The sequence below is a fragment of the Petaurus breviceps genome, unplaced genomic scaffold, assembly GCF_028583685.1.
Source record: "Petaurus breviceps papuanus isolate PSGF00001 unplaced genomic scaffold, PetGlider_PUasm1.0 38, whole genome shotgun sequence".
Lineage (NCBI taxonomy): Eukaryota > Metazoa > Chordata > Mammalia > Diprotodontia > Petauridae > Petaurus > Petaurus breviceps.
Window position 1 is genome coordinate 47,753,176 of NW_027186304.1, and position 10,964 is coordinate 47,764,139.

Sequence of the window (10,964 nt, forward strand, 5' to 3'; positions counted from 1 at the left end):
GTAAGATCCATTTCTGGTCTCTCTCTGAGACACTGTCTTTCCTGACCTGCTAGCACTTCTCGTTCATAGAGTCCAGTCCCTGTTGGGGTCAGGAAAGCTATCTGCCTTCCTCCTTTTCACCAACAAGAGGCCCTTAACTGGTGCCTTAGCCAGCTATAGTTACAGAAAAGTCAACTAGACATTTCTTACCTCCTCACTCTCGGGCCACTTTATTTTCCAGGTTATCCTGTAGCATGGGGCCCTGGAATTCTGGGTGCCACATGAAAGGAATGCAACAAAATTGAAATTTTACTTTTGTTGTTGTTGTTTTTTTTTTTTTTGAGAGGGGGAAGGCAGGATAATTGAGGTTAAGTGACTTGCCCAAGGTCACAGGGCTAGTAAGTGTTAAGTGTTTGAGGCTGGATTTGAATTCAGGTCCTCTTGACTCAGGGCCAGTGCTCTGTTCACTGACCACCTAGCCACCCCAAAATTTTATATTTTAAAAGTATGTGATTCTGTTCAGCAGTCATTAAACTCTACCAGCAGACCTTTATAAAAATGAAGTTCAGGATTAGGAGAGAAAGTGCTGGTGGGAAAGATGCTTTTTCAACCAAGATAAGGCCAAACAAGTTGTTATATATGTTAGCATAAGCATTTCATTAAAATTTGCAAAGTCTATGGTTTTAAGAAAAGTTCAAGTTTAATATTTTTAAAAAGTTAGCTATGTTTAATTTTCTTTAGTGTTTTTGATGAATAAAAGTAATGTCATTTACTAGTATTCAAAATGTTTATCTTTCTTAATTAAAAAATCAAATTCTTTAATGAAACATTTTGCTCATTGCTGAGAGATAGTGGTGAGAAAACAATGGGCATTCTTTTCAGAGAGTTTAGATCAATGAAAAGTATGTTAGATTTCTTTTTTTTTTTCAGTTATAAATACACTGGTGAAGGGGTTTGTTATAGGTGGAAAGATCTTTTTGTACCCAGATGATCAACATTAAGAGGTGCTAATTGACCAAACTGGGCAGAGACAGAGACAGACAGATATCTTGTATTGTCCCCCCATCCGCCCAGCAGAGCGTGGCACCGGGAGCCCCTCGATCATGTCCTGGGTCCAGTAACACTTGGTCAACGTGCGGGATGGCTGGGGACGGGTCCTCAGTAGGGAGGGGGTGGCGAGTGCCAGTCGATACCCTCAGAGCAGGAAGAGGGGTATCCTGGAATGGGTGCTTGTGACTTGAAGTTCCTGAGAGAGGCTGAGGGTGGGCATAGCAGTTTCCTCACACATCGCTCAGGGCCTTGCAGGCAAACTCTGGTAGCAGGAAGGCCGCGCGTGGGATGTCCGAGTTGTGTGTAGTATTTGAGGATCATTTTCTCTACTTATTCCTGGGTCAGCTGCTGCACTGGTTCCCGGAAGTTAGTGTTCGGGGTCTCGCTGCAGAGCATATAGCCTATCTGGCCGCTGGGTTAGGTGGGGTTGGTGCAATAGGCATATTACACAAGAGGGAACACAGATTTGCAGGAGTGATGCATCTCCTTGGTGAGGTCCCGATGCAACCATTGACACTCCCCCTGACAGCAGAGGACCATCTTTCAGTGGTGTCTTCATCAGCTGGTATTAAGACTCTTTGAACAAACTCTCCGCAGGACCCACGGGGTCCCAGGAGTCAGTGATGGTGACATCAAAGGCATCCTTGTTCTGCTGCATGAATTCAAATCCATCTCTAACGCGCAAGGTCAGCTTCGTTCTGGAGGGGCTCAAGGCCATGCCCGCTTAGTATTTCTTGGAGACCTGGATCACGTCCTCATCAATCTCATACTGGCCCACAGACTCCACGGACGGATGCTTCAACACTTCCCGAAGGACACAGCCCTCCCCACCACTAATAATTAGCACCTTTTGTCGGCTGGGGTGGCTGCAGAGGGGCAGGTTGGCAATCATCTCCTCGTATGAGAATTCATCCCTCTGTGCACCGGAGGACTCCATCTAGCCCCAGGACATTGCCATAGGGGTCACTGCGGAAGACCAAGATCTCTCTAGGTAGAGGGAGCGCTGGTGACCCAGCCACAGGGTTCAAGTCTCCGGGAACCAATCCTCACAGATGACGGGGGTCCCGGGCTCTATGGCGGGGCAGGGGGAATGCACAGGCCGTGGCGGCAGCAGCACAACGAGGGCCATAAGCCCTCCCCCCTCCCCCTTGTCTGCCCTCCCACCAGCCTGCCCACCAATGTTCAGTTTCCAAATGGCAAGCCAGACAATTGTGTTCTTTCCATTCAATTCCAAGTCCAGCTTATTGTTCATTTAGCTGAGATATATGAACTTGTGAATCAGCTGTATGGATTGTCCTTCCCACTGCATTTATATAGCCTAAGGTGAAGGAGTTTTTCGACCACTTCGAATTTTCCTATGCAAATAGTTGGGTCAAACTCTTGAGAAATTACCGGTCACATTCAGGAGGCCATGCAGTGTTCAGGGACTGGATGTAATTAGCACAATGTCTTGTACAAAGAGAAATAAAGATCTCTAGGTCTCTCCAAATGAATGCTTATGTGTTGACTCAACATCTATGCTAGGAAGAGGAAACCACCTGTGCCAAAATATATGTATCTAAAACAAGATTTATTAAAGGATTAGACAAGGCCTTAAGAGGGCTAGAGACAGGAGTGGGATGGGGCAGTCCTCCAAATCTGCATCAGAATTGGTATAGTGATATGTATACAGCAATGATGACTTTCTAACTTTCCCTTTTGATTGAACGAATGAAGAAAAAATATGTATTAAGGGCAGACTATGTGCCAAGTGCTAGGAATACACACATGGAAGTAAACAGTCCCTACCCTCAAGAAGTTTATATTCTAATGGGGAGGGACAATACATATAGGGAAGTAGTAGTCATAGAGGAATATTTTCGAATGGAAAGTTAGGAATATGATGAGCAGAACCATAGAAGAGTAGATTGACACATTTTTTTCAGAAGTAATGACAGACTGAGCATAGTTCCAGAAGAAGAAATTGGGTAAAAAATGGGGTGAAAAAAGAAATAGAGGCAGAAAAAAAAGGGATCAGCTGATGAGAATACAGGGAGTGAAATAGTAAGGCATGGACACTGTACCTAGTGAGCCAGTAGAACAGTGGGACACCAGCGCAGGAGTCAGAGGATAAGGGTATGGCAAATTTTATATGACCAAGAAGTAGTGTGAAACATGGTTGGAAACATGGTCTAAATGCGGAGTAAGGGAACCCTAATTTCTGATTGCTTCCTTCTTTTGAGCATGTTCTGGATGACGATTAGGAGAGAGCTTGGTGTTTTATGGGATCTCTGGTTTGGGATCCTGGAGCACAGTAACTTGTTCAGGATAAGGACAGTATTAAGCAAGAATGTTCTCTAATTTACTTGAAGTTTATTGACAAGTGTATTGTGGAGAATATTATCTCGGCCACAAGGTGGAGCCATGGATAGAATACTGGCTCTGTAGTCAGAAAGTCCTAAATTCAGGCCTCAGGCGCTTACTAGCTATGTGAGCATATGCAAATCATTTAACCTCTGTGTGCCTCAGTTTCCTGATCTGTGAAATGACGATAATAATAACACCTACCTCCTTGAGTTATTATGAGGATCAAATGAGATATTTGTAAAGTACTTGTCACAATGCCTGGCACTATATAAATGCCAGCTATGATGAGGAGGAGGATGGCAGATGCTATAAGGTCATCTGAGCTCATATAGATACTTTATGTATAGTAGTATTATTTTGAAAAGATGCAGAGGCTTCCATAGCTGGTTTTAGAGGTAGAAGAAGAAAGGAGAGATAAAAAGTAAATAAGCATTCATATACCAAATATTATGTGCTAGATGGGTAGGTAGGTGGTACAGTGGATAGACTGCTGGGCCTAAAGTCAGAAAGACTCAACTTTGTGAGTTCAAATCCAATCTCAGACACTTAATAGCAGTGTGACCCTGGGAAAGTCACTTACCCTGTTTTACCCTATAAAATAAGTTGGAGAAGGAAATGGCAAAGTCTACTATCTTTTCCAAGAAAACCCCAAATGAGGTCACAAAGGGATGGATACAACTGAAAAATGAACAACAAAAATGTGCTAGGTATTACACTAAGAGTTTTAAAAATATCTCATTTTATAGATACAGGATACATTCCAAGTATTATGGTATCAATTGCCCCACAGACTTCAATCTTTTAAATTAGCTGGCAAATGCCAGAAAAAATGACCTTGAGTAAATTTCTCCAGTGAAGAATCAGAGGTGTTATAGAAATGCTTATCTTCCTTCTGTTCATCATTCTCCCCTCCACTTCCTTGGGATTCTACATAAGAAATGCTTACTCATCTTCTATAGTAGAGAAGGAATAAACTTTTAAAATATGAAGATCCTAATAGAGGAATAAAGGTCTTATTTATTGATATACCTATTTATTATAATGTATAATATAGTTATATATGTATATACTCATATGCATACATTATGTGATATAAATGTATATGTGTAATATAGATATATGTATATACATCTGTGTATTTTAATATATCTTCTAGAAGAGACAATATTGATTTATACAGTGAGGAGAGCACTTGAAATTACAAAATTCCAAAAGCAGAACCATACGCATACACATAAAAAGAAGGTGCCATATAGATCACAAGTAAGAGTCTATGAAATGAATTGTGGCAGTGACAGTATAACAGACCCTAGAAACAACTTCACTATATGTAGCAAATCCCTTTTTCATCTGGACCATTTTTCATCGAATATGCTACATGACAGTGGTGAACATATTTGGTGAGTACACATCTACCTGTTTTATGATCTCGAAAATGGTCGACATCTCTTTGCCATCAACTTCTCTGCCCAAATAATACTTAATCATCAAAATTCTCTCTTGCTGAATTTTTCATAGAATCATTCAGGATTTTAACATATGCATGAAAGAAACCCAGTAGGAGAAGAATCTTTAAGGCTACAGGTTGCTCTCGCAAATCTTTTTTTTCTTTCTTATTTTATTGAAGCCAACAGATAATATACACAGTGCATTCTCTGCATCCTTCAGTCACTGTGTGATGGTGTAGATGGGGTCTGCCATAGGCCATAGTTTGCAAAAGTTTGTCTCTTCCCTTTTTACATTTTTTATCAAGAATGTCTTAAATACAGATATAAATTATTCTTTATATAATTAAATAAGAATACACTTTAACCAGAAACATTAGATAACCTTTCATCTGCCAGAATATTGTGATGAAAGGGGCCACCTCCAAATTTAGGTCTCCTTACTTTACTAAAGAACCAATAATTTCACTGCCACCTCTGAAGTATTTAAAAGGATTCTTTGGAGAATATAGCCTTTTCTTAATAATTTTTCTTACTCCTTTACTTAGTAACCAGCTATGACCAAATTATGACTATGCCAGATACTTAGTATATAAGAAATTACTACTTTGGGGAAATCTTGCTGTAATAACTACTGTGTTTCCCCGATAATAAGACACTGTCTTATTAATTTTTTTGGACAGAAAAACACCAGAGGGCTTATTTTCAGGGGAGGGCTTATTTTAATGAACATTGACAGCAATTTTAATAAACAGGTAATGTGAACAAAAAAATGTACCTTTATTCAATAAGCAAATCACTGGGGAAGAACAGGATGACGCGCTCACTGCTGCAGCTCTGATTGGATGCAGCTCGGAGCACGGAGTGCGTTTCACGGGGGGGAGCGTGTAGCGCAGGGGATCACCTTCACTACGGTAGCAATCTCAATAGGGCTTATTTTCGGGGGAGGGCTTATTTTAGAGGAATCTTACACAGTAAGGGGAGGACTTATTTTCGGGATAGGTTTTATTATCGGGGAAACACGGTATATAATATAGGTGTTACTAGTGGTATGTAGCATTATCATAGGATCTAGCTTAAAAGATCAGTTTTAAGAATTTCTTCAATTTGAATACTCTCTTTTTATGACCACTGAGCTCAGTCCTTACATGATAGGGTCATTTTACGACTAGATGTGCAAAAAGTCTAGTTATACCTAGAGTTTTACTCTGCCTCTACCTCCAGTCTAGGTTAGAGTCTCTCTTTCTCAACTCTCAATAGGAAATTAATAAAAACATTCTTATTCTCAAGAGTCTCCAACTACTATCTTATATCACCAATAGTTTTTTTTTTTTAATTTTGAAATATAATTCCTGTTCCAACGCCCACTGGCATGGGACTCTCTCCTTGTGGGCAATGATGAAAGTCCCACTGTGCAAGAGTTGGCAAAAGGTAAGAGTTCTTGACTTCACCTCAATTCTCAGTTCCAGTCTCTCTTCAGGCCAGTCCTTTTAGGAACTCTTTTGGGTGAGTCACTTTAAAGAACTTGTCAAGATTTGAGTTTTCTTTGAGATTCTTCAAGTGTTGAGTCACTTCAGTCTCTTCTGGTTTCCAACTAGAGAGACAAGACAGATGAAGACAACCCTATTTCAAGGTGATGAAGTAAAGTCTCTGGGGAGACATAAGATGTAATAACCTTGATAGTAATAAGGGGAAAAGGAAAGGGTTTGGAGAGGGGCATCAGATCAATTGCATTTCGGACATGTTGAATGTAAGATGTCTATGAGACATGCAATTTAAAATGTCCAGTTGTCACTTAGAGATGGGAGAGACTGGAAGTCAGAAGGGATGTTAGGGCTGGACATAGAGATAGATAATAATTTGAACCCAGGGGAGATGATGATTCAACAAGTTTTTTCAACAATTCAACAAGTTAAATACTATTGAAGGAAAAGAGAATCCAAGACAGAGACTCAGGAGACACCCATGGTTAGCAGGTGAGCCCTGGATGAAGGGGCAACAAACCAGAAAGAGAAGTGGTCAGACAAGTAGGAGGGGGGAAAAAGGGGATAATAGTGTTACAAAAATGTATAGAGAAGAAAGTATCAAGGACAAGAAGGTGAAGTCAAAGACTTCAGAGAAATCAAGACATATGAGGATAAAGAAAATGCCATCATGTTTAGCAATTAAAAGGTCATTGGGGGGCAGCCAGGTAGCACAGCAAGTAAGAGCACCGGCTTTAGTGTCGGGATGACCTGGGGATCAAATCCGAGCTCAGATACTTAGCACCACACCCAGAAATAACTGGCCGTGTAACCTTGAGCAAGGTACTTAACCCCAATTGCTTTAAAAAAAAAAAAAAGGTCATTGGTAACTTTGGAGAGAACAGTTTCAGTTGAATGATGAGGTCAGAAGCCAGACTGAAGAGAATTAAGGGGAGTAAGAGGTAAGGAAGAGGAAGCACTGATTGTAGGTGGTCTTCTCAAAGAGTTTAGCAATGCAATGGAGGAGAAATATAGGACAATAGCTAGTAGGGATCGAAACCTCAAGTGAGGAAGGGTTTTTTGAGGTTGGGGAGACATGGTGAATTAAAATTGTATTTTGTTTGGGTCCCCCTGGCTACCCATCTCTCCTTCTAGTAAGTATAATAAGTTTATATGCTTTATCTAGGATGAAGTAATAATAACAGGAAGTTAGATTGCAAAGGGGAACCTAGGACTCATATGCAGACTGTTCCAAAGAAGCGTAATTTGCAAACTGTATCATATGTTAGCCAAAAATCATATCCTGAGACTATATGCTAAATCAAGTGAAGCAGTCTAGGTCAAAATGTCAGGCCTTTTGGTCCTTTGCTTTGTAAATCTTAGATAAGCTCTAGACATTCATGGTAGACCAGCAGAATATCAAATGTTGCTGATAATTTGAAATGATGTGTATATATTAATGAAGTAACACCAAAGTGGCATGGATAATAGTTAGTTTGGTCCCCACCAAAACCCTAAAAATGAATTTGGTAGAACCCAAAACTCCTGATCCCCCAACACTCTATCATCTCCATTTGGATACATGCTGATGAGTGTTCCCAACTATAATCTATGGTTATGAGAGTGATTTTCTGTTCCTCTTCCCTTCCCTATTCTTTTCCCCACACTGTCTGCCCTCCTCTGCTACCCACATCATCTGCTTCTGTACCCTTCTTCACCATTTTTCACTACTTCCTCTACAATTTGCCCCCATAATCTTTATGCCTTATTAAAGTGTGAATGCAGCCTTACTCCCCATTGCCATTGTGGTCTTTCCCAGCAAGTACTCAAAGAACTGGACCTGCCTGCTCCATTTCATAATTCCATACATTAATTAGCAATTCACATGGGCACATTTGTAGGCAGTAGGGAAACAGTCAGTAGACAAAGAGAGATTGCAAATAAGTGAAAGAATGGGGATGATAGAGAGAGTAATCTGCTGGAAGAAGCAGGATGGAATGAGACCAATGCATGTAAGGGGCTGGCCATGGCAAGGAAAATGGCTACCTTTTCTTTTAAGAGAGAGGTGAAAGATAAGTAGAAAAGGCATCTGATCGGGTGGCAGCTAAGTGGCACAGTAAATAGAGCACTGGCCCTGGAGTCAGGGGGACCTGAGTTCAAATCTGGCCTCAGACACTTAACACAAAAACTAGCCATGTGACCTTGGGCAAGACACTTAACCCCAATTGCCCTCCAAAAAGCAAATTAAAAGACATCTGATGTGAGATGAGGAGAAGGGAAGAAAGAGTAATGTTTGGTGAATGGCCTCGATTTTTTTTTCAGTGAAACATAAAGCAAGATACTCAGCTGAGAGACTCAGAATGGGGGCATGGGAGTTTGAGGGGGAATGAAAAGCATCTATAATGAGTGGCATAGTGGATTGATTAGGAAGGCATAAAAGAATTCCTTGCTGCAGTGAGGGCCAGTTGAGATTTTGTAAGATAAATTTGTAGTGGACACAATCAGAATAGTTTTATTATTTTCTTTACCTTCATTTAGTAGCACATGAGTAGGAGCAAAGGCAGTAAGTGGTGGTAGTAATCCAGTGCTGAAGTTTGACAGGATAATGAAGGAAAGAGACTCCAGAGAAGAGGACAAAATAAAGTTTAATAGGTTCTCCAAAGAATAAGGGAAGGGAGAAGAGAATAGCCAGGGCAGGGGTGGCCTAGCAGTAGGGGAACTAGGAGTAGAGAGACTAGAGGTTACAGTGATAGAGAAAAACAGGTTAGAAGGTACAAGGAAGAAGTAAGGATGGGATGATAACAGATTGTGATCATATAAAGGAATTTCAGAATATGAATATGAAGAGGAATACTTGTGGATGATGACAAGATCAATGTATAAACATTATTATATGTAGCAAGGGTAGGATAGGGGAGTAGGTCATAGGAAATAACAGTTTTTCAATCTGTATGTTGAAATTTGTTAAAATGAGGACAGGAGCTGAGAAAGCATACATTGATCTAGTTGAGGAAGGGAAGAAAATGCCATGGATGTCAGTAGACAATAACCACCATAATCTGAATTGGGTGATGATAAATAAGGATTGAATGAATCTCAAAGGAGGAGAAATTACAGAGCTTTGATGGCTATATTTCTAAATTTTATAAAAGTCCTCAATATATTAGGGATATATATGTATGTATAAAATAATACTCTATGTGATGACCTACAAAGTTAACCATAAACTCACCTGAAGGTCAGAGAGGCGAAATGAATTTCCCTTGCTCATGTAGATGACAATAGTAAGAATAAAGAATAGTATTTGAACAAGAAGTCCTCCTGACTCCAAGTCCAAAACTCTATCTACTATGCTTTCTTCACCTTCAATTGTTAAGCTATAGAATTGCAGAATTAAATAATAATAAAATAATAATAATAATAATAATAAGGGCAGCTAGGTGGTGCAGTGAGTAAGAGTGCGGGACCTGGAGTCAAGAGGACCCAGGATCAGTTCTGGCCTCAGATACTTAACACCCACACCAAAAAACTGGCTGTGTAACCTTGGGCAAGTTACTTAACCCCAATTGCTTTGGAAAAAAAAATATAATAAAGACAGACATAAATTGCATTTAGAAGAAAAGATTACTAAAAAACACAGCATGACTTCATTAATTTCAGACTGATCTTATTTTGCTTTCGACACTATTATTAAATTGGTGATCAAGAGAAACACATAGCTAGAGTGTACCCAGATTTCACATTTCACAGTCTATCAAATTATCCTTGTGAACATGACTGAGAGATTTAGACTAGACAATTGTACAGTTGATTTGGGAATGGTTGAGTTATTAGACTCAATAAGAAGTCATTGATAAGTCAATGTTAATATAATGGGGAGGGGGTTATCTCCACTAGAGTGGCCCAGTGATTTTTCTTTAGCTTCACGTTACTACTTTTTCTCAATGATTTGCATTCAAAGTATAGATAGCATGCTTAGCAAGTTTGAGGGTAGCATGTCTAGCACACATTAGCATTTAAATGCTTGTTGACTGACAGACTGACCAGATCTGATAACTAATAGGTTTAATGACAATCATGATCCCAGATGTCCTCAAGAGATTAGAAAGATGGACCTGATCTAATAAGGTGACATTAAATGTGAACAAATGTAAGGTCTTAAACAGGTCTTCTTTACTTTAAGAGAAAATTAGTCAGGGGAAAAAAATCAGATACACAAATATGGGACATTGAAGGAATGATAATAATATATTTTGTATGTGTGAAAAGTATTGTTTTGTTTTTAATAACCTATGTGTTTTGTATGAGTTGACAATGGGAGTAAATATAAGGCATAACAGTCAATGAGAGGTTATATCATCTTTAGGCAGAATTAAGAGATGGGGTAGTATCTACAGCAAGGAAGTTGATAGTAACATTGCATTTTACACTGGTCCAAGCACATTTGGAATATTGTGTCCAGTTTTTTTTTTTCTATCACATTTTAGGAAGGACATAGACAAACAGAAGAATGGGGTGACAATGATGTTAAAGGGACTAGTGATAATATCACATGTTTGAATGAGGGAACATGTTTGGCCTAAAAAAGAGAAGACTTAGGGTTGACATGATAGAGGTTGTCAAGTGTTTAAAAACTGTCAGTTGGAAAAGGGATTCAATTTGATCTTTGTGTCCCCAAAGG

General features: G+C 39.7%; 1 pseudogene; it reads right to left on the reverse strand.

The window, feature by feature from the left end:
* Nucleotides 1-1,259: 1,259 nt before the first annotated feature.
* Nucleotides 1,260-4,821, reverse strand: LOC138170226 (spermidine synthase pseudogene; annotated as a pseudogene).
* Nucleotides 4,822-10,964: the final 6,143 nt, after the last annotated feature.